The sequence below is a fragment of the Oryctolagus cuniculus genome, chromosome 5 (genome assembly GCF_051225735.1).
Source record: "Oryctolagus cuniculus isolate XC-2025 breed Fujian yellow rabbit chromosome 5, ASM5122573v1, whole genome shotgun sequence".
Taxonomy (NCBI): Eukaryota; Metazoa; Chordata; class Mammalia; order Lagomorpha; family Leporidae; genus Oryctolagus; species Oryctolagus cuniculus.
The window spans coordinates 112,068,419-112,093,385 of NC_142871.1; the positions used below are offsets into that span (position 1 = coordinate 112,068,419).

A 24,967-nucleotide genomic window follows, 5' to 3' on the forward strand; every position below is an offset into this window, starting at 1 on the left:
AAATTTTGGCACAATAAACTTATCTTTTAATTTTGCTGTTCCATGAACTTTTTTAAGTACCCACCTATATCAACATTGTTTGATTTGTTGCAGAAATATTACTTGAGCACCTACTTACTAAGTGCCAAACAATGTTTTCAGTGCTAGAGATACAAGAGTGATGAGAGTCCAAAAGTCTTGCCTTCATAAGCCTTATATTCTTGCAGAGAAAAGAATAATGTGTAAGATAAATATACCCATTACTGTGTTAGATAATATAATGCTAAGTAAAAAAATAAACCAGAGAAGGAAGATGTAAAGTTGTTGATGGATGCATTGAAATTTCAGAAAGGATGATCAGGCAGATTGGCTAAGAATGTGACCATCCAACAGGGAGCAGAAGAAAATTAAGGATTTTATTGTGTACATCTTTTTCAAGCAGATGGAAAGTTTATCATAATTCCCCAGCATTTAAGACATGATATTAGAACAGGAAGAAACAAATCAATGGAATAAAATAAAAAAATCCCACATGCACGAATAGATCTAGCACATGACAAACCAACTCTACAAACACCTCAATAGAGAAAAAATAGACAATTTAAATGGTGCTAGGACAACTGACTACAGATCAAGGAGAACATATGGTATTTGTCTTTTGGGGACTGGCTTATTTCACTTACTAAAATGGTTTACAGTGGCATCCATTTTGTTGCAAACAACAGGATTTAATTTTTTTTTACCACTGAGTAGTATTCCATAGTGTGTATATACAATAATTTCTTTATCCAGTCTTCAGTTGATGGACATGGCTTGATTCCATTTCTTAGCTGTTGTGAATTCCTGCACTTTTTGAAGACCCTTCATATTTTCCATTTCCCTCACCTAAAACCACACTAGTGCTCTCCCCTGCTCTCTGTTCCTGGTTCAAACTGACCTGATAAATGACTACCTGTGCCTCTGGATTCTGGTTAGATTCCAACAATGAGGGAGCCAAAAGGAAATGGGAAGAGAATAATAAAGTGAGATCAACATGTTCATTAGCATAGCTGCCTCTTTACAAGGCTGCCTGTGTCCCTTAACCTGTCATTACTCTTCTCAAGGCAGTCAACTCTTTTATTTTTTAAGATTTTATTTATTTATTTATTTGAGAAGTAGAGTTACAGACAGTGAGAGGGAGAGACAGAGAGAAAGGTCTTTCCATTGGTTCACTCCGCAGATGGCCACAACAGCTGGAGCTGTACCGATCCAAAGCCAGGAACCACTAGAACTGGTGCCCACATAGGATGCCCAAGAGCAGGTGGAGGATTAACCTACTGCACCACGGCACCAGCCCCAAGGCAGCCAACTCTTAAAGACTCTACAGCTCCCTTTCCTACCTTGCAGTTCTAAATAAATCTTCTTAAAAGAGTGAAGTAATATTTTGTTCAGGGATACATTCAGCAGGTAGAAAATGGTCAGATTCAAGAAAATAGCTAACTCCAGGAAAAGGAAGGAAAGAGGGACCCTTCTGTCCTCTTCTGTCCCCCCATTAGACCCAAGACATATCTAATATTGTAACCAATACTGAGATTTCAGAGCCTGGACTGCTGAAGTCTTGGTGTATAGGTTTCCTGAGGAGCAAACGTACTTGTGAAGTCCCCTGCCACTCCTGTCCATGATCCTGGGCAGGAGCTCAACCTGACAACACAGCTCCTCTTCCTTGTCTGTTTCCCTAGTCTCTGGCCCTCTCAAGTGCCAAAACCCAAAGGTCCTTTTCACCAAGCATCATTACCCTCACCTAAACTCTTAGCTTCACTGACCATCAAAATTCACCCCTTGCGGTAACGACCTGGTTGTGGGGGGAGGGGAGGAGGCCACCTGAACTTTATAGGCAGAGTCTGTCCTTCCCAGAAGCTTCTCAGCACCCCAGATATAGCTAGGAGATGGTGGTGTGAAGCAGTTGCATGTACTAGTATAGCCCTCTCATTTGAGGTACGGCAGTGTGGAGCTGAGGCACAGAATCCTAAGGCTAGGTCTGGCGTAGAAAGAAGAGACATGTGCTAGGAACCATATAAATTTTAATACACTATGATTGGTTGAAGTTTTTCCATATGTGTGTGGAGGAGAAGGAAGGTGGGGTGAAATGATTGCTATCCTGAACATAATATCCAGCAAAACTGTTCACTCCTGGTACTATTTATAGATGCAAGAGGCTAAAAAATGAGTATGAAAAAAATCTGACCCAGGTTTATCCATATGGAGATAATTTTTAATACAAGTATTCATGAGTACTGCTTATCATTTATGGATATTATCCTATTCATTTAATTACTCTAGGCAAATTATTCAAACTTGTTGGTGAAATTTGTTTTATTGAAATACTAACTATTCATGCCAACTCAGAGCAACCAAAGATTATAAGAAATATCTATTTTTACTAGCCCTTTAGATTCTGGTCTGGCTAAAAAGCTTATGAGAGCATTTCAGGCATGGAAAGCCAGGACACTGTGGCAAAAAAAAAAAAAAATAAAATAAAATAAATTCCTACATGAAGGATCTCTGTGAGTGAGACCCCAGTGGAAAGAAGTGGCCATGAAAGAAGGATGTACTTTTCTCTGAAGAGAGCGGAGAACTTCCACTTTGCTTTGCTTATGACCTTGTCTAAATACCGATGGAGATTGTGGACTCAAAAGGCTTCCATAGCCTTGGCAGCTCATGTCAAGCACCTCGGGTGATCACTGATGTCATACATAAGAGTGTTAATTGTTAAATTAACAACAGGAGTCACTGTGTACTTACTCCTCTTGCAGGACCTCTGTACTCAGTGAGTTGTACTATGAGAATTAACTGTAAAACTTCTTTTTAAACATTTGTGTGTTTGTGTGTGCATAAATAGTTGAAATCCTTACTTAGTATAGAGTTGGTCTTTTGTGTATAAAGCTAATTGAAAATGAATCTTGGCCGGCAACGCGGCTCAATAGGCTAATCCTCCACCTAGCGGCTCCGGCTAGTCCCAGTCGGGGCGCCGGATTCTGTCCTGGTTGCCCGTCTTCCAGGCCAGTTCTCTGCTGTGGCCCAGGAAGGCAGTGGAGGATGGCCCAAGTGCTTGGGCCCTGCACCCCATGGGAGACCAGGAAAAGCACCTGGCTCCTGCCTTCGGATCAGCGCGGTGCGCCAGCTGCAGCGCGCTGGCCCTGCGGCCATTGGAGGGTGAACCAACGGCAAAGGAAGACCTTTCTCTCTCTCTCTCTCTCACTATCCACTCTGTCTGTCCAAAAAAAAAAAAAATGAATCTTAATGGAGAATGGGACTAGAAATGGAAAAGGGAGAAGGAGGTGGGGTGGGAGTGGAGGTGGGAGGGCGGATAGAGTGGGAAGAATCACTATATTCCTAAAGTTGTATTTATGACATTTGTATTCATTAAATAAAAGGTTTCTTTGGGGAAAAAAAGAAATATTTTTAGTAACCTAATTTGGTGACTAACAATTCAGCCGAATGTCCTTTATTGTTCTTTCTCTGTATAAATTCAAGCTGCACTGGAATCTACTGTTAGACCCATCTACCTAGAACCATTGTATTTGTGTTTAAAGGAATTGAAGAAAGGGAGCCTAAGAATCTAACTAATCAAATAACTGCCTTCAGACACAATTTCTCTCTATGATGTATAGTTGTTGACTTTTTTTCCAGTGCATTGTTTATAGAGACTGCTAAATGGAAACTTCTAAAGGAAAGTGATTAGTTCCCATAAATCCAACTAGATCGTAGCAATATCAGTTCTTCTCTAGGCTCAAACTATTCTGAATATGTGAATCTTTAATTTCTTCTCTGGGTTCAAACTATTCTGAATATTTGCATCTTTAATGTTATTAGACCATGAGCTCCCTAAGATCAGGCAAGTCTATCTCATTCATTTTTGCAACCTTGCCTCAGCCCCAGCCCCTAACATGAAACAGTCACTTCATAGCCATCTGCTGAACTGAATTGAACTTTTTTGTATTTATCCAGAATTCCAGATGGCTCTCAGCTTTATGATGTAATCCTTCACAGAAGATGTGTTTTCACTCTAGATTTTGGCTTTCTCATTGAAATTCCTCATCAAAATATTTTCTCTTGCTTGGCTGATTTTTGGAAACTGAAGTAGGTGTAAATATGATTCTGTTATGATGCCAAGACTTTATTCCAACTTGACTAACTGATTGATAATCATGTCCAAAAGTTAGCATTCTCTGCTAGAAAATGATGTTAGCATTCAGAAAATGGAAATAAAAGAATAAAATAAATCTGTTTTTCTCCAACTAACCTAAACACTTCAGAATTGATGTTGAGGGCTATTCTGCATGCAGAGAGGAAAAAGACCTTCCTGATATGTGTGGAATCAGCTCATCTGTATTTTCCATTTTAAGGGGAAAAAAACCATAACCCATCATTTGGGGCACATTTGGTAAAAACTTCATCCTTCTAGAAAGAACATGATTTTTTTTCCTATGAAGTTAAATATTTTAAGGTCAGTACTCCCAAGAGCAGTGGACTATGCATTTGGTACTCTACCCTAAATGGCCTTCTCTCCTTCTGCTCTTTCTAGACATCTCTGTCCTTACTACACCCCTGGCAACAAGCCCCAAATCACATCCTCCAGCCTGTTTCATAGGAAAAGGCACCTTTTTTTCCTTTTGCTCAATACCACCTCTGCTTCACCCTACCCACACACAAACTCAGGCCACACAAGCAACTCTTAGAACCAAGGTCAGTCTTCCCCAGAGTCCATTTATGAAGAAATTAGGTGGTTTCAGGTTTTCTCCAGTAGAGTGATAGAAGCAGCTGTGTTTCTAAAAATTCTGATTAATGACCTTCAGTGTGGGAATTTTCTGTCTGCTATGTAAACATAATCCAATCTTTTTTATGGTGTACTAAGTCCAGATTTTTCCAATTAGATTTGTTTCCTAATAATAATGATATTGGCATTCGGAGAGCATATTGTAGTTTTAAAAGCAATTTCATTTATATGATCTAACCTAGGATTTCTCCAACAACTGAATCTCTGGGGCCTTTCATTCTACTATGATTTCCATTTTTTTCTTTCCATTTTTCCCTCCCATTTTTATGATGTTTAAAAGGTTTAATAAAAAGCATATCTTGTGTCATCTAGAAGACTGTTATTCCCACATAGTGCCATATGGCTTCAGTGCAAACCATAGCATGTGACACAATCCCATCTGAAATGACACATTTTGGCTTCCTATGTATTGGTAGGCATGTCTAGCTGCTCTTAGATTTGTGGGTTGTAAAGTCAGCCTGTCAACCTGCATCACTATCACCATTGTGGATTTGGAAAATCCAATCTTCAACTTGGATTTTTTCCCCAAACCCTCTAAAAATAAAACTAGCATCTACCTTGCAGTCATAATTTGCAATTGCAAGACATGCTGATGACTAAGCCTTGAGCAGCTGCTGCTGCTGCTGCTGCTTCTTCTTCTTCTTCTTCTTCTTCTTCTTCTTCTTCTTCTTCTTCTTTTGACAGGCAGAGTTAGACAGTGAGAGAGAGACAGAGAGAAAGGTCTTCCTTCCGCTGGTTCACCCCCCAAAATGGCCGTCATGGCTGGCACTGCACCGATCCGAAGCCCGGAGCCGGGCACTTCACCCCCCACCCGGGTCTCTCCCATGCGGGTGCAGGGACCCAAGCACTCGGGCCATCCTCCACTGCCTTCTCAGGGCACAGCAGAGAGCTGGACTGGAAGAGGAGCAACTGGGACAGAATCTGGCACCCCAACTGGGACTAGAACCCAGGGTGCTGGTGCCACAGGAGGAGGATTAGCCTAGTGAGCTGCGGCGCCAGCCAGCCTCTAGTTTCTTAAGATACTTAGTAAGCCAGGATTTGGTTCACTACTATGAAAACAAACCAGTGCAGAAAATGAAGCACTATTTTAACTGAGAATATAATATAGGTGAACTCAAACATGAAAAGATCTCACGGCAGCCAATGTTACAAATGAAACTTCAGTTCACTAAAAAACTAAGATTTTACAATAGTTGCAATAGAGATTTGTGGTCACACAGGAGATTTCATGGAGTTCAAAAGACATACCTGCACCACTTCTTTTTTTTTTTAAGATTTATTTATTTATTTGAAAGTCGGAGTTACATAGAGAGAGAAGGAGATGCAGAGAAAGAGAGAGAGAGAGAGAGAGAGAGAGAGAGGTCTTCCATCCACTAATTCATTCTCCAATTGGTTGCAATGACCGGAGCTGCACTGATCTGAAGCCAGGAGCCAGGAGCTTCTTCCGGGTCTCCCACATGGGTGCAGGGACCCAAGGACTTGGGCTATCTTCTACTGCTTTCCCAGGCCACAGCAGAGAGCTGGACTGGAAGTGGAGTAGCTGGTATTCTAACCGATGACCATATGGGATGCAAGCACTGTAGGTGGAGGCTTTATCCACTACGCCATAGCGCCTGCCCCTGCACCACTTCTAATTCAGCTCCCTTTTAATGCACCTAGGAAAGCAGCAGAAGATGACCCAAGTCCTTGGGCCCCTGCACCCATGTGGAGACCTGGATGGAGTTCCAGGCTCATGGCTTCAGCCTGGCCCAACCAATCCCAGTTGTTGCAGCCATTTGTGTGCAAACTAGCAAATGGAAGATCGATCTCTCTTTCTTTCCTCGCTTCTTCTCTAACTCTGCATTTCAAATAAATTAATAAATCTTTTTAAAGTCTAAAGAACTTGCCCAGCCCATCCAGCCAGTGCTCCATTGGTATCACAAGTATGCTCAGATTTTGTCTTTGAATTTACTGACTTGCAGCAGTGTACCATAGTGTACGTATAAGTAAGTATACCATGAAGGATTTTTGGTTGGATTTTCTGTATTTTGACAGTGAACAATTAAATTGCTTGGCTCATCAATTAATCATAATGTCAAAAACAAATTTATCTGTTAAAATCTAAATAAATAAATAACCAGTTATAGTAATGACAATGACTCAAATAATAACCCACTGCACTCAGAATTAAAAATATTAAGTAAAAAGTGACTAAATTTTTCTATTATTTAACTCAACCTATGCTCTTCAATTTCACCAAAATGTCTTCCAGTAAATTTAGTTAATACCATTTGTTGTGTATTACTTTTATAATTTTATTGTATTGAATAAATAAACACATTTAGCTGTTATTTTACTATCATAAAACAACAATTACATAAGAATGATGTATATATCAACTCTGGGTAACATCAATAATTTTCTTCTCTCTCTTTAAGAACCCTACAGTACTGAAGTTGGAGAATTACCAGTCTAAAAATAAAATAGATTAACAGTAAACTTTTTGATTTATAATAATATTTACTGAATAAATTCTATAGAGTAACTTAAAATGCCACTTGATAAATGTATACATTTTATTAAAGTATCTTCTTTTAAAAATCTATTATTACTTTCTTTTTCAAAAATTATTTTATTTGAATTACTGGGATTTTTTTGACTGAGTTCTTTAAACAAAGCACTGGTTTAGGGATAGAAGTACCAAGACTTTGGAGTGTTTATTCTGTGTAGAATAAACAATGTTGTTCTTTAAAAGCACTCTTCCAAGTGGTTCACAGTTGTTTAGAACATCCATTAACCCTAATAGAGATATAAAATATTAAGGAAGAAAAATATGCTTTAGTAATTGTGCTTTTGAAAAATGAACACAGTACCATCATAGTTAAGACATATCTCTTAACTATTTATAGATAACCAAGCAAGAATCTTCATATCACTGTTAGACATAAGATTTTTATTATACTAACAAATTCAACAGCTATCTTGAAATCAAGGAAACACAGAGGAAAATACTGGGGAAAAAGCTGAGAAATAAAAAACATTTGCTAAGTATTCCAGTGTGTACTTAAGTGGAGTACTTAAGATTCAAGAGTTAAGTAACATGGAATAATTTACATATATATTCATATATATTCACATGTTTGTATTTAAACTGTTTGTTATTCTCAGCCTAAAAGGCCCAGGTAAGGCAATGTTTCAGATTTGGTGGCTCAAATTTGGAAGTGAAACCATTTCAAATTTGGAAACAAGAATCATGTGACCCATAAGGGTGAGATCAAAAGTTCTGTCTTAGCCGTGGAGCTCCCTGCCCATAACTGAGAATGTCTTCCAATGTCTCTGTCCTGAGGGCATGCCATGGAGACAACAAAAAGCCAAAACTAACCGCACCTGCATTGGGATTCAGTCTTCATCCCATCCTGAGTAGTGCTCATGTGAGGAAATCAGGCTGTGACTTGTCAGGCTTTCTCCACTCTTTCCTTAAGACTAGTCACTTCAAATCATCAGGTGAGAAGGTTCCAGGGCTATTTCTGCCATTCTGAAGACATGCCTGACAATAATATGTGCTCAGGCCAACCTGAGTTTCAGCTCTGGCAGCAGTCTTTAAAGAGTGGGGAAAGGGTAATCAAATTCAGAAGAGAAAGGACCCTATCCATACAAAGTACTAAGTCCACAGTATCCTATGTATAGTGTAGTCAGATCTTCTGTTTTTTTCAACAAAGGTCTTTACACACAAAAAGTGACTGAAGTATTATGTTCCGTCTAAAAACAGACAATTATTTGTCCAAAATCCCCTCTGTCACACCCACACCAACAGTAGGATAGCAATTGCGACTGGCAACCCTTCCCACTCAGTTTTGATGAGGGAAGCTCTTTGAATCAAGACACTTACACTTCAATAAAGATCAGTACCTTGTGCAAGGAGAGGCAGAGAGCAGCCAGGAAAGGGTCCTCTTCCACGCTACTGCTTCCCTTGGGGCAAAGCTGGAAAGAACCAAATAAATGGATGTCAGCATAGGCAGGGGGACTAGTGCTTGACATGGCAGAACCTGAACAATGCTGGTAGGAAAAACAGTGATCTGAGTTAAATTAAGACTTCTCGGAGAGATGAATGGTTGTAGTTGAGGAATGTGCTCATTTATTAAGTCTACTAATAAAGAAATCAATACTTCATTACTCTTAATAATTGAAAAGTTTGAATTTAAACTTGAAGAAACACATGAGGCCACACTCTAGGGACTGAAGCACATCCATTGCTCAGTGCTCAGACTGCCCAATACACACACACACACACACACACATACTAGGACAGCAATAGAGGTCAAGTACATCCACCTTTCAAAGGGGTGGAAGTTTCTCAAGAGGGGCTGATGTTGCTGAAACAAGATATTTGAAGCTGCAGATTTATTTATTTATTTTTTATTTGTGAGGATGGGAAAAGTACAGATGCAAATTGAAGGGCAGGAAAAATAAGGCCCAAGTCCAGGAAGCATCTGTAGGACTTGGCTCCTGATGCAAGGAAAGTCCACGTTGGTTGAAACGTCAAAATTTGTCCCTCCTGTATTGTAAATTTCATTTGAAATTGTGATAATAATTCAGTAAATAATCTCATATATAAATTATTAGGATGAACAGCATGATAAATGAGGTGGCAGGGTCAGGGAAGGTTCTGTTCCATCTCCCTCCCTCCAGCCCCCAGGCAGAGAATGGACACTAAAATTTCCATGGATTTGCCAAGCAAAGCTTAGCAGAAGATAAATGCGTACATGTTGTATGACCACCTTCACTGACTACAAAATAAACCAAACCCCTTTGATCTTGGGCAGAAACTGAACATCTCTCCAACATTCTGCTGTTCCTTTAAAAGTACTCATGGTTTGGGTAAGATCACTGAATATAAATCAAAGACCATGGGAGAGGAGAAGTGGAAAATAGATCCTGAGCTATTGAAGTGTAAGAATATCCTGGCTCATCTTCTGTCTCCCACAGCTCCTGAGTTTAATTATAAAGATTCAGGGTCAATTCTTCATTGGACTCAAAGAGAAATGTTTATCGATCCATTCATTTATTGATTTCATTTAACAAAAATGTGTTATATGCCATTTTAGTCTGTTTTGTGCTGCTACAACAGAATGTATGATATTAGAGTAGTTTATAATGAACACAAATTCATTGGCTCACAGTTCTGGAGGCTGGGAAATCTAACATCGAGGTGCTGGCATCTGACAAGGGACTTCTTGATGAGTTGTAATGTGGAGGATGCTGGGAAGGAGAGAGGGAAAAAGAGAGAGACAATGGAGGAAACCCACTCCCACAATAACGGCTTTAGTCCATTAAACACCTGTAAAGGTCTCACTGCCCACCACCATCACCCTGGCAACTAAATACCGCTGTACATCTTGGAGGCGACAAACATAGCAGATGCCAAGCATGGGATAAGCCAAGATAGGATACAAAGAGCTCAGGAAGTTATGCCCTTGAATATTTTAGTCTAGGACAATGATGCACAAACACCAGTGCTAGAAGCATTTCTTCTTTGTGGGCAGTCTGCAGCAAAAATGAGAAAAAGAAGGCTCATGTGATGTGGGAATGTAAGCCAATGCAAGGTTGGGCAGGGTTATTTTTTCATTCTGATAGTATGTCTGTCCATATTTTTTTCTGTAAAAAATGTACTTCTTCTTATGAACTGGTAGAGAAGGGCTATTTGCTTTATAGTATTAATTTGAAAATTTTATGTCAGTTTAATCAATTTTTAGGTTTCTTTTAAAGATTATTTATTTATTTGAAAGGCAGAGAGTTAAAGAGAGGCAGAGGCAGAGAGAGAGAGAGAGAAGTCTTCCATCTGCTGGTTCACTCCCCAGATGGCCACAATGGCCAGAGCTGGGCTGGTCCAAAGCCAGGAGCCAGAAGTTTCTTCCAGGTCTCCCACAGGGGTGCAGAGGCTCAAGCACTTGGGCCATCTTCTACTGCTTTCCAGGCTGAAGCAGAGAGTGGATCAGAAATGGAGCAGCTGGGACTTGAACCAGCACACATATGGAATGCTGGCACTGCAGACAGTAGCTTTACACACTATGCCACAGCACTGGCCCCAGATTTTTCCATTTTACAATATTGTAATATTTGAGAATTATTCATCAAGATAACACAGGTTTGTGGGGAGCAGGGCCCAGCTCCCACAACATGGCGCTGAGAGGGAGTAAACAAGTTCTACACGGCGGCTTCGGCTGCTTCATCAGTTTGACTAATGAGTTGCAGGAGCTGACCCAACCTCTGATTGGAGGAGAACAGCGTGCTCAGCACGTGGGCAGCAGAGCACAGATTGGTGGGAGAGGACTCGCGGCGCGGGGGATTCGCTTATGCGCCGCGAGGCACCGCAGACATCTCACACCACGTGCAGAAAGAATAACAAGAATGCGGACACACACCAAGTGGAATACGGTTAGAATGCAGTTAGGGGAGCCAGCGCCGCGGCTCACTAGGCTAATCCTCCACCTAGCGGCGCCGGCACACCAGGTTCTAGTCCCGGTAGGGGCTCCGGATTCTGTCCTAGTTGCTCCTCTTCCAGTCTAGCTCTCTGCTGTGGCCTGGGAGGGCAGTGGAGGATGGCCTGAGTACTTGGGCCCTGCACCCCATGGGAGACCAGGAGAAGTACCTGGCTCCTGGCTCCTGCCATCGGATCAGCGCGGCGGCCATTGGAGGGTGAACCAACGGCAAAAGGAAGACCTTTCTCTCTGTCTCTCTCTCTCACTGTCCACTCTGCCTGTCAAAAAAAAAAAAAAAAAAAAAAAAAAAAAAAAAAAGTGAAAAGAATGCAGTTAGCACAGGAGCAAACTTGAGCGCACAACGCAGAGTCATTCACTTAAACAACAGCATCCGGTCCGGTGTCATTCTCCCGCGAGCCCGCGGAGGAGTGACACAGGTTAAAGCCTAAATAAAACCTATCAATTGATGGGGCCAGGGAACATATATATGTGTGTGTGTGTGTGTGTGTATGTAAAAGTGTTTTCAAATTACCAATTTTGTTGTAAATAAATTGTTTTGTAAAACATATTTCATGTTCACTGATTCAGAAAGTTAGAGGTCTACTAAAAGAAAAAGAAGTACTTGTTTATCTTTCAATTGTTACCTCTTAATAATGCGAATTCTGATTTTTGCCTCAATTCCCTAGTAGGTCAAAGAGTGTTAGTCTTTATCACACATGTGTTTCACCTTGGTATAATCCTGTGTCTGGAAGGTCCTATAGAAGGTCTCTTTAGGACATTCTATAATAGAGGTTGAACAGGTCAGAGTTACTTGAGGGCTTGTTCAGATATCTTAAATAGATGAAGTTTTATAATTCTATCACATAAAGAGCAATGAACATTTATTGCATTTATGAAATAATTGGTGCATAATTTAAATTCACATTTTTCATTTGAATGTACAAATGACTCTTCTTGACCCATCAGCAGGAAGACTGTGTTCTGTGTTCTCTTTCTAGTACTGGTGAGGAATATCCACTAGATAATTCAGGTCCTTATTTTCTTGATGCTTTTATAAAATGAATATTAGAGTTGGAATTCTATCTGTAGTCATCTAATAGAAGGATTCTAACTATCTCTAGTGACACAAAACTTTTTTCATTAATTTTCATTTTCCTTGACTCAAATATACCCAAAGTATCCTGAATAGTGCAAAATCAAAAACACACACTACTGCAGTTACATTTCCTTAAGACTCTAAAGTCTTGTACTACTTTGCTATTTTTGTTTTATAGATTTTAAGCTATTCTGAAATTAAAAGTTCATTTTAAAAAGTTAGCATTTCTATATTACCTTTCAATATATAAAGGATTTCATTATCTCATTATAATTCCCTCTCCTCCCCTCCCCTCCCTTTCCCAAACACACACAGACACACACACACACACACACAGAGAGAGAGAGAGAGAGAGAGAGAGAGAGAGAGAATGAACTCAGGCATAGAGAGAATCATCCACATACGGCTAGTAAGTACAAAGGGAGGATGCAAACCCATGCCTTCTGACTCCATCCCCAAGCCAGAAATAGTGTAAAGAGGGAAACATCAGGGCTACTGGCAAATGGGAGATGGGAGAATAGGGTGGAGAAGGGAAAGGACACAGGGAGGAGGATGAAGACTCAAAATGACTTAGGTTTGGTTTGGTTTTTGTTTTTTTGCTATACCTGTGCTCTACTCTAAAACGCAGTTTTTCTTTATATTATTTTATTTTTCTGTATCAGATTTGTTTGGCTTCGACAGTCATCTTGCACAAATGAAAATAATTTAAAACAGCAATTTTTACTGCTTAAAGGAAGTAAATGCTTCTCATAACTCAAGGAGAGACAGGAATGAAGGAGAACCCACGACTTTCATGCAATTTTGTGGCTATGAAAGCTTTGTTCTCCAGTGTGACATTTAACCCCCTCGCATACACATTTGACCACGGCACTGCTTTCCATGGTCATCTCCCTTGTCACCTTGCGTGTTCCTCAAACCACCCAGGACCTTCCACTCTGCATCTTTGGTCTTGCTGTGCCCTAAACCCAGAATACAAGCCCGAAAATTGATATATATTTGAAACTGATATCTCATATTTTGTGCGTTTTACTTTTTTCACTTTGAAGTAATTTTAGGCATATCAAAAACTGAAAAGTATACCAAAAATTTCCTGTTAGTCTTCATCAGTCCTCAAAGACATTGCCCCACTGATTTTTTTTTTCTGATCGAGGGTTCCACATTCGTTGTTATTGTTCCTTGGTCTCCTTTATGTGGGACATTTCCTGTGCTTTCCATGGTCCTTTTACGTCCTTGATATTTCACACAGTACTAGCAGTTATTCTGTAGGCTGCCCGGGTTTCCTCATGAGCAGGCTCAGGTCGTGTGTTTTTTACAAGACTACTTCCTTCCAGGAGATGTTGTGTGCTTCTCGGTACACTGTATGAGGAGCTATATGAGGCTGCTATGTATCATGACTGGTAATAACAACTTTTACCAACTTGCTTATGACAGCATCTGCTAGGTTTCTCTACTGAAAAAATACTGTCTTTCTCTTTGCAATTATCAAGGACCTTGGAGGTACATGTTTAAGACCATATAAATATCCTATTCCTCATCATATTTTTGCCACTACTTCTAGCATCCACCAAGGATTCTTGTCTGAAGCAATTATTAGTACAATGCTTGCTACAAGATTAATTTTTCTATTTTCATCAATTATTCTATTCAAATTGGAATACTACTGTAAGAAAAAGTGTCCCCTTCTCCCATTTACTTCTTTATTCAATTACTTATTATATCAATATGAACTTATTGTTATATATTTCATTCTATAGATCACAATCCATTACAATTCTTATTGTTTTGCTTAAATTATGTCAGATTTCACCATTGGGAATCCCCTAAGGTGGTTCCTGTGTCCTCTTGACATGTCCCCATTGATTTTTTTTTTTTTTGAGCACTTTCTTACTTTTTTGATAACACAAGATGTTGAAGACTCATCTTCCATTTTTCCTTCCCCAGTGTTGTTATTAAGCACTTCTCTAAGAGATCTGGTTCATTTCATGGGAGAATGGGATTTTACTAGGTGTGCTCATTTCTGCTGTGGTACCACTGATTCTAGATCCTCTCTGCATATAGACTAGAAAATGTTCTATATCTACACATACTACCACCACCACTCCCTCACTCTATGTATATATTTATATTATAATATATATGTTCAATCTACCTCTCTCCCTTTCTTCTCATTGATTTTTATTTTACTTTATTTTTAATTTTTACTTATTTTAATTTTTTCAAAGATTTATGTGAAAGACAGAGTTACATGGGCCAGCGCCGTGGCTCATTAGGCTAATCCTCCGCCTTGTGGCACCGGCACACCAGGTTCTAGTCCCGGTCAGGGCGCTGGATTCTGTCCCAGTTGCCCCTCTTCCAGGCCAGCTCTCTGCTGTGGCCTGGGAGTGCAGTGGAGGATGGCCCAAGTGCTTGGGCCCTGCACCCCATGGGAGACCAGGAAAAACACCTGGCTCCTGGATTCAGCCTGGCCCAGCCCCAGATGTTACAGCCATTTGAGGAGTAAACCAGCAGATGGAAGATCTCTCCCCTCTCTCTCTCTTTTTCTGTCTCTCCTCTCCCACCTCCACCCACCGCTGCCCCAGTAACCCTTTCAAATAAATTTTAAAAAAAATAAAAAATAGATTCAGACTTGTCATCCCAATACCCCTGTAAAAACAAGGAGGGTGCAATATTTGTTATGTGCATTTCTATTTGTATACAACTCATGTTACCCACTAGCCTTAGAGCATGTAGTGAAAATACTGTTTTCCAGAGTTATTTAGGTTAGTTCTTTTTTTCTCCACATCCGTCAGTATGGTTGTTATTCACCTGCAATGCAGTTAATTTTTTTACTGTTAATATTTCATTTCAGGCCCCCTGCCCATCTCTGCTCTTTTTAATTACTTGCTGAATGTATACAAAACTAATGTGTTTTTTAAGGTTAATTAAAAATTTTTAATTAATATATTTTATTTAAAAGGCAAACAGAGATCACCCATCCATAAGTTTACTCCCTAATGCCCACAACAGACAGTACTGGGCCAGCCCAAAGCCAGGATCCAGGAACTCAATCCAGGCCATCTGTGTAGGTGGCAGGAACCCATCTACTTGAGCAATTGCCTATTGCCTCATAGAGTACACATTAATAGGAAGCTGGAATCAGAAACAGAGTCAGAATTTAAATTTGGGCACTTGGGTATGGGGATATTCCAAGCAGTTGCTTATGCCTCTCCCGAATATGGTTTCAAAAGTCACAGTAGTGTCACTGTCCCTTCACTATTTTTTCTGTTCCTATTCCTTTATACTTTCCATCCAAATTCAGAGGTCTTTCAATCTGAGTTTGGAGAGCATGATTTTCCTCTTACATATGTAGGAGAACCAAGGAATTGGTGGCAGATTTGCAGAAAGAAGATGATGCATTCAGTCTTGAAAATGGGTTAGCATGAGGCTGGCGCCGCAGCTCACTAGGCTCATCCTCCACCTGTGGCGCCGGCACCCCAGGTTCTAGTCCCAGTTGGGGCGCCAGATTCTGTCCCGGTTGCTCCTCTTCCAGGCCAGCTCTCTGCTGTGGCCCGGGAGTGCAGTGGAAGATGGCCCAAGTGCTTGGGCCCTGCACTCACATGGGAGACCAGGAGGAAGCACCTGGCTCCTGGCTTTGGATGGGGGCCGTAGTGGCCATTTTGGGGGCAGACCAATGGAAAAGGAAGACCTTTCTCTCTCTGTCTTTCTCTCTCTCACTCTCTCACTGTCTAACTCTGCCTGTCAAAAAAAAATGAGTTAGCGTGGACATAGAGATGACCATCAGGCAACTGGAAATTAAGATTTGGCCCTCAGGGGTAAACACTGTGGGGAAGTGGGCTAAGCCACTGTGTGGGTCACTCACATCCCATATCCGAGTGCCAATCCTAGGTCCCAGTCCTAGGTGCCCAGTCCTGGCTGTTGGGACCATCTGGGGAATAAACCAACAGAGGGAAGATCTCCATCTCTCCCTTGCTCTCTCTGTAACTATGTCTTTCATATAAATAAAGTAAGTATTTTCTTTTTTGATATTTACTTATTTATTTGAAAGTCAGAGGGGCCGGCACTGTGGCACAGGGGGTAAAGCTGCCGCCTGCAGTGCTGGCATCCCATACGGGCTGCTCCACTTCCAATCCGGCTCTCTAGGATGGCCTGGGAAAACAGTAGAAGATGACCCAAGTCCTTGGGTCCCTGTACCCGCATGGGAGACCTGGAAGAAGCTCCTGACTTGTGGCTTCAGATCGACAGCTCCTGACTTGTTGCTCCAGCCGCAGCAACCATTCGGGGTGTGAACCAGTGGATGGAAGACCTCTCTCTCTTTGCCTCTGCCTCTTCCTTTCTGTAACTCTGCCTTGCCTTTCAAAAAAATAAATAGATCTTTAAAAAAAATAATAAAGTTACACACAGAGACAGAGACAGAGACGAAGAGAGAAATATCTTCCATCCACTGATTCATTTCCCAATTAGCCGAAACAGCAAGGGCTGAGCCAGGCCAAAGCTAGGAGCCAGGAGCCAGGCGCCTCCTCCAGGTCTCCCACATGCATGGCAGGGGCCTAAGCACTTGAGTCATCTTCTGCTGCTTTTCCCAGGTCACCAGCAGGGAGCTGGATCAGAAAGTGGAGCAGCCAGCATTGCAGGTGGTAGTGCTTTACCTGCTACACCACATTTGCCAGCCCCAATAAATCTTTTTTCTTTTTTAAACAAAAAAATGTGGTGGTTTGTTCCTAGCTGAACCACTAGGCACTGAGTCAGAGATTATCCAGCTGAACTGTTATTTTTATAAAACAGTTTTATAAAATGTTATTTTTATAAAATCCAACTCCTGTTGATAAAAGATCATTTTCCTTGTGTATACAGAAGTATTTAATATATAGAAAGAGTTATTAGTGGGCCCAGTGCTGTGGCTCACTTGGTTAGTCCTCCGCCTGCGGCGCTGGCATCCCATATGGCCGCCGGTTCTAGTCCTGGTTGCTCCTCTTCCAGTCCAGCTCTCTGCTGTGGCCCGGGAAGGCAGTAAGGATGACCCAAGAGCTTGGGCCCCTACACCCATATGAGAGACCAGGAGGAAGCACCTGGCTCCTGGCTTCGGATTGGCTTAGTTCTGGTTGTAGTGGCCATTTGAGGAGTGAACCAATGGAAGGAAGACCTTTCTCTCTGTCTTTCACTCTCACTGTCTATAACTACCTGTCAAATAAATTTTTAAAAAATTTTAAAAAAGAGTTATTAGCACCAAAAATGTTGATAACATTTTCCCATAATAGCTAGGAGAAAAATGAAGCAAAACTCTTGAGTTAGTTACGTTACCAAGTTTAAAAACTGGAATTATACTAATTAAAAAAATCAAGTTTTCTCTCTTTGATTATAAAAGTAATATATCTTTATGATAAAAATAAAGTTATAGATTTGTTTCTTTTTTTATATTTATGACTCTTACATTTAAAAAATAAATAAATAAGGTTGGTTAAATATGATAAGGTAAGTTAAAAATCTGAATATTCAATCGCAGAAAAATAACCACTATTAACATTTTAAAATTTTCTATCCATGTATTTTAACAGATATACACAAATGCTTAAGGTTTATTTATATATATTTACATATGTGCTTACATATATAATAATGTACATATCTATATCTATATACATTCATATATAAACTGTTTTGACTTGGTTTTTGTTCACTTAGTGACACACTATGGACTTCTTTCAATATTAATAAGTATAGCATTCAGTTACCACTTTTAACGGTTCCATAGTATTCCATTGTATGACTGTACCATAATATATTTTAATAATTTCTTATTGGGGCCAGCACTGTGGCTCATTTGGTTAATCCTTCGCCTGCAGCGCCGGCATTCCATATGGGCGCCAGGTTCTAGTCCCGGCTGCCCCTCTTCCAGTTCAGCTCTCTGCTGTGGCCTGGGAGGGCAGTGGAGGATGGCCCAGGTGCTTGGGTGCCTGCACCTGCATGGGAGTCAGGAAAAGCACCTGGCTCCTGATCAGCGCAGCATGCCGGCCATGGCAGCCATTTGGGGGGTGAATCAATGGAAGGAAGACCTTTCTCTCTGTCTCTGTCTCTCTCTGTCTCTCTCTAACTCTGCCTGTCTAATAAAAAAAATTTCTTATTAATGAGACCTTAAGTTGTGCCCACATTTTCATTATTATAAACTACATTGCAATTAATATCCTTAGATATATATACCTTTCTATTCTTGCCCAATTATTTCTTTTTTCTTTTTTTTCTTTTTTTTCTTTTTTTTTTTTTTTTTTTTTTTTTTTTTTTTTTTTTTGACAGGCAGAGTGGACAGTGAGAGAGACACAGAGAAAGGTCTTCCTTTTTCCGTTGGTTCACCCCCCAAATGGCCACTGCGGCCGGCGCGCTGCAGCCGGCGCACCGCGCTGATCCGAAGGCAGGAGCCAGGTACTTATCCTGATCTCCCATGGGGTGCAGGGCCCAAGCACTTGGGCCATCCTCCACTGTACTCCCTGGCCACAGCAGAGAGCTGGCCTGGAAGAGGGGCAACCGGGACAGAATCTGGCGCCCCGACCGGGACTAGAACCCGGTGTGCCAGTGCCGCAAGGCGGAGGATTAGCCTAGTGAGCTGTGGTGCCGGCCTGCCCAATTATTTCTTTAAATTGAAATTACTGTGTTCAATATATATGTTTAGCATTTTAAAGTATTTGCCAAATTTTCTTCCAGAAATATTGAAGTAATTTATTAAAAATTACTGATTTGTTATTTTTATAGAATGCTTTAGTATTTATAATTTATTCATACTCAATTTTTATTTTGCATTGCTTTTGGCTAAAATAGTTTTACATGTGAAAAAGCAAAATAGGATGAAGGGAGGAAGATGATAGAGGGAGAAAGTTGTTTTTTTTTGTTTCGTTTTGTTTTTGTTTTTGTTTTTTGACAGGCAGAGTGGACAGTGAGAGAGACAGAGAGAAAGGTCTTCCTTTGCAGTTGGTTCACCCCCCAAATGGCCACTGTGGCCGGCGCACCGCCTGATCCAAAGCCAGGAGCCAGGTGCCTCTCCCAGTCTCCCATCCAGGTGCAGGGCCCAAGCACTCGGGTCATCCTCCACTGCCTTCCTGGGCCACAGCAGAGAGCTGGCCTGGAAGAGGGGCAACCGGTACAGAATCTGGCACCCCAACCGGGACTACAACCAGGTGTGCCAGCGCCGCAGGTGGAAGATTAGCCTATTGAGCCATGGCACTGGCCAGAAAGTTGTTTTTAATCTATATGTCTAATATAATTTGGACTAGATGCAAGACTACATACATGTATTACTTAATTAAAAAGAAATGAAAAATATTTAAAATCAAAATATACACTGCATCTTTAATAGCACATTTTAACAGTTTGATTAATAGCTCTTAGGACTATACAGCATCCAAAAGTTTGACTTTTGCCAAAGGTCAAACTCAAAGTCTAAACTTGGCAATATTGCAGTGAAGTACAGCTGGTTTGTCTTATCTGACATCCAAACATTTAGAGACATAAATTTATTCACAGACTTTATGATTTCCATTAGCTGAAACAGTCTCCCAAGTAGAACCCTTTCAGACTTAATTCTCTTTCCTTACCTTCTTGCTTTTCTTCCCTTTGGAAAAAGTTTGTCTTACATCCATTTTATCTTTGTGAAACAAACTATCACAGTTCAGTTTAAGTGGGGTCACTGCTAAAAAGGGAAGCGCTGTCATTTATTGTCCATATAAGCACAGGTCAGAGAGTGAGAGGCAGTGGTATAATAACAATGCTGGGGTAACAACACTGAGCCGGAACCATCTCGTGCCAAGTAGACTGAACAATCACCTACTTGTAAAGTTTTCCAACTACTGTGATTTTAGGGATTAGCTTTAAAAAAATTTAATATTTCAAAACCACTAGGTGCTGCAGGAGTCAGAAAAAATATGACTCACAATTTGGGTTCTCAAACAGTAAACCAGGTACTTAAGTAGACAGGACCAGTGGCAACAGAGACAGCTTGAGAAGTTGAGGCTAAACAAAACAAACATTACCAAATACAGCTTTCTTAATGGCTCACAAATATTTCACATACTTAAGCTATTTTCTTTGTAATATGTAAACAAAATTAAATATTATTATCTTCACCTTGTAACTGAACTGATAAAATGTATAGGACTCTCGGCTGGCGCCACGGCTCACTAGGCTAATCCTCCGGCTTGCGGCGCCAGCACACCAGGTTCTAGTCCCGGTCGGGGCGCTGGATTCTGTCCCAGTTGCTCCTCTTCCAGGCCAGCTCTCTGCTGTGGCCCGGGAGTGCAGTGGAGGATGGCCCAAGTACTTGGGCCCTGCACCCCATGGGAGATCAGGAGAAGCACCTGGCTCCTGCCATCGGATCAGCGCGGCGGCCATTGGAGGGTGAACCAACGGCAAAAGGAAAACCTTTCTCTCTGTCTCTCTCTCTCACTGTCCACTCTGTCAAAAAAAAAAAAAAATGTATAGGACTCTCCAAAAGTCACTAGGCTAGTCAAAGACTGAGACTACTCAAAAACTCTAATTGTACGTCAATAGTAACCTACATATATGGTATGCTATATGGAGAAGTACTCTGAGTATAGGGATATTCAGTCATAATTTAATATTTAAAGGGTTACTGGTGTAGGAACAGAGCAAAGAGAGTGATGTGAGGACATATGCCAACGTGAGAAGCGTAGGTCAGATGAGAGGTCAGCAAGAAGGCATGTAGTTGTATGTCCGGATCCACAAATGACTAGGTCCTGGAGAAGAGAAGAAAGGCTACTCCCAGCAAAGGCAATAAAATGGGCAAAGACATGGTCAAGTTCTCGATCATTCTGTATATGGGCACTCAGAGTACATGTGGGAGTGTATCATAAAAGAGAAATTAGATACTGAGATCTGTATACAAACTATGTGGAAGGAAATCATGTTGAAGCAATGAAATAAGATTCAAAATCTAAATGAGCTAGAGTCACAGCAACACCAATAAGTGGGGGAAAAGAAGGCAAAACAAATATTTAGTGATGATGACAGGAATTGACAGTGTTGGAAAATAGGCCTGGAATTATTTATTTGCAAGAGAATTCTGGTAAGTGACTTTGAAAGGTGGAGTGCAATAGCAAAGCCATTTAATAATTCATGTTAAAAAAAAAAAAAGGAAATATATTCACCAGCTTAGGCCGCCATAACACAAATTAATTTTCTCACGGTTCTGGAGGCCAGAAGTCAAAATCAAGATGTCCATAGGGTTGGCTCCTTTTCAAGTCCTTTCTCCCTAGATTCCAGACAACAGTCTTCCCTTTGTGGGTATCCGCTTCCTAATTCCCTCTTCTCATAAGGATAGCCGGTCATATTGGATTAGAGCCACCCAATATGACTTCTTTGATCTTAATTTCCTTTAAAGATGCTGTCACCACATACAGTCAGATTCTGAGCTTCTAAGCGTTAGGACTTCACCACATGAATTTGGGAGGACAAAATTCATCTCACAATAGAAGGAGGCATAGAAGGGGATGATTTCAATATTAACCCTTCGGAATTCACAATGAATGTCAGTGATTGAAGTAGAACCATTTAGGAAGCAGCTGGAGATGCCTAACAGAATTTGCATACTAAAACATATTACTTAAAGCTGTGAGCTTCCAAGATTCCGCCAAGGAAAAGAGTGTAGGGAATTAATAAATTCAAATGGACAAAAATTCATATAATATGAACCAGCAAGATGCTGTGCTCCACATTGTGAAATATGCAAAAAAGGGGGAAGATACAGTCTTTCATGCAAGCAGTGTACAGTATAATAAGAAATACACAGAGGCATACACAAGCCCAAATGGCAGAACATAAAATGGCCCAAGAGTATATATAAGTGCTAAGATGCTTAAAAAGGGAAAATAACACATCAGATGGTAAAAAGGAAAAAGCAAAGGGCCTACAACTGACTCTTGGGAATAATTTTTTTTAAAGATTTATTTATTTATTTGAAAGTCTGAGTTACACAGAGAGAGAAGGAGAGGGACAGAGAGAGAGAGAGGGAGTTTTCCATCCACTGGTTCACTCCCCAGTTGGCCACAATGGCCAGAGCTGCGCTGATCCGAAGCCAGGAGCCAGGAGCTTCCTCAGAGTCTCCCACATGGGTGCAGGGGCCCAAGGTCTTGGGCCATCTTCTACTGCTTTCCCCAGCCATAGCAGAGAGCTGGATCGGAAATGGAGCAGCCAGGTCTCAAACCGGTGCCCATATGGGATGTCGGCGCTTCAGGCAAGGGCGTTAACCTGCTGGGCCACAGCACCAGTCCCTTGGAAATAATTTGTCTCTATCATTAGTGGTTACTTTGCCCAGTACATCATGTATCCCTTGGACAGTCTGTGAGTACCACATGATTTAACACAGGACTTTAGAACTGAATATAAATCATTCAGTATTGGCTTTGAACAATGTCCACCAGTGTTGGATCAGACTCAGGGTTAAAACTGGTCAAGATTACAGAGAAACTCAGTTTTATGACTTTTCAACAAACATAAGGAGAAACACCTGTTGATGGCCTTGCCACAACCACGTAAGGGAGTATGAATGTGAAAGTCATGCTCTCAGCTGCTCCCACATGCAGGCTAAGCTGCAGCATCTGAAAGTCCCAGCTGCTCCGGAGCCCCTCACTGTCTAGCAAGCTGCTTGGCTCCAGAATGTGACTCCAGGGGACCTTTGCTCAAGTAAATGTGTGTTTCCGGTAGGCAATGTCCATGAACTCACAGCACCATAGATCAGATTTTCAGCTAGTGGTTTTTTTAGAATCTCTGTGGACCAGCTGGTGCTGTGGCATAGCAGGTTAAGCCTCTGCCTGCAGTGCCAGCATCCCATATGGGTGCCAGTTCAGATCTGGCTGCTCCCCTTCCGATCCAGCTCCCTGCTAATGTGCCTGGGAAAGCAGCGGAAGATGGCCCAAGTACTTGGGCTCCTGCACCCACGTGGAAAACCAAGAAGCTCCTAGACCCTGGCTTTTACCTGGCCCAGCCCTGGCTGTTACAGCCATTCAGGGAGTGAACCTGGGGATGGAAGTGCTAGCTCGATCTCTTTCTCTTTCTCTCTCCCTCAATCTCATTCTTTCTCTGCCTCCCCTCCTTTCTTCCCCTCTCTGTAACTCTGCCTTTCAAATAAATAAAAAATAAATCTTTAAAAAAAACTCTGGAAATACAGTAGAGGGAGGCATATGTTGATGGGGAGATGAGAGAAAGTAAGGTGTGAAATGTGTGGAGGATTCTGTACAGCCTTTGCAGCTCTTTAGGTCTAAACTTATTTCAGAATTGAAAGTTGTTTTAACAAAAAGAATACAAAGTAAGGAACTATCCAGAAAAGAACGGAATAAAATCAAAATGTGATATTTTATGTAAAAATGATCAGAAACCTGTAAATAGTTATTTATCAAATATGCTGAAATTGGCAGTGGTTATCTCTGTGTGGTGGAATTAAAGGTGATTTTACACTTTGTCTTTCTGCTTCTCTATAACCTTCAACTTTTCTTCAGTGAGAATGCTTAAATTTCGGAGGAGAAATAAACCAAATTTTTTAAATGGAAACAAAACCTATTTTCAAACGCTCACTGTCTTACCTAAGATTCCTTGGTGTCTCTGTGGAATGTGGAGGGTGTGTCCAGATCTCCTCGCCTGGCGGACAAAGGTTCTCACAGTATTGAAGCTCTGCCTCTCTCCCTGGCTTCATCTCTTATCCTCTTACCTTCTAGTTATCCTGAACTACTTCCAGGCCCTCAAACTAGCCCCAGGCTATCGGGATGTCTTCAATAGGGAAAGCCCTTCCCCTGAATCTTCCCCTGGTTAAGGATCCAGCTCAGCCTCAGCCTCTCTCAGGTTTCCCTGCCTCCAACTCAACCCCACACTACCCTGGCACCACACCCTGGCTGCTTTTAGTGTTTTAATCTGTCTTATCTACTTGTGTGTGAGCTCCTAGAGGATAAAATATGTGTGTTACTGCCCAAATTGGAGTCCAGCCCAGTCCTGGCACACAGTAGGGCCCCAACTATGCTTTGGTTGAGATCCACTTCATCACTGGATTCATCTCGTCATCTCCAGCTCCACCACCACCACAGCACTTTACTCTAACAGCCCTGTATGCAAGGAGCACTTGTTCCAAGCTGGTCCAAAAAGGAGGTGACTGGCCCTGCCTGGGATGCATGGACCCAGCGGTCATGAATTCCTGTGAATTCCCCCAAGGGCACTACAGTTACCCACGAAAGACTTCTCTGTTCAAGATGCTGAGAGAAGCTTCTCCTGTGGTTGCTGAAAAGTGTGCAAGCAAGAATTTTCTCTGCCCCCTAGACTCTGAAAATGCAGTTTCCAGAAGTTGTTTTTTTTTTTTAAGCAGTAAAGTAAGTTGTAAAATTTTCCAGTTCTAATGTGTGGTTTCCCTCATATAAAACCTTTACAAGCTCAACTCCTTCCTGAGACAGGACTTGGAAACATGATTTTAAACCATTTGGGAAGCCAAACCTCTAACACCATGCCACCACGCCTTCAACAAGTTGGGTGTAGGGTTTCACAGATCATAATTTTACTCCTTTAGGAAGAGAACAAACACTATAAGCAGTCACAATCCACTATTTTTAATGGTTGTCTCAGACTACACTCTTATAG

At 41.2% G+C, this 24,967-nt stretch overlaps 1 long non-coding RNA gene across 2 annotated transcripts; it reads right to left on the bottom strand.

Annotated features, from left to right (window-relative positions):
* Positions 1-8,075: 8,075 nt before the first annotated feature.
* On the bottom strand, positions 8,076-24,377 carry LOC149126614 (uncharacterized). 2 transcript variants are annotated; one of them, XR_016233968.1, is made up of 4 exons: positions 23,929-24,377; positions 9,953-10,033; positions 8,684-8,755; positions 8,076-8,372 (listed from the first exon to the last, which is right to left on the bottom strand). It is a non-coding gene; the product is annotated as an uncharacterized LOC149126614 (long non-coding RNA). The 2 variants fall into 2 exon arrangements; XR_016233967.1 differs by lacking the exon at positions 9,953-10,033 and having other exon boundaries at positions 8,093-8,372; positions 23,929-24,369.
* Positions 24,378-24,967: the final 590 nt, after the last annotated feature.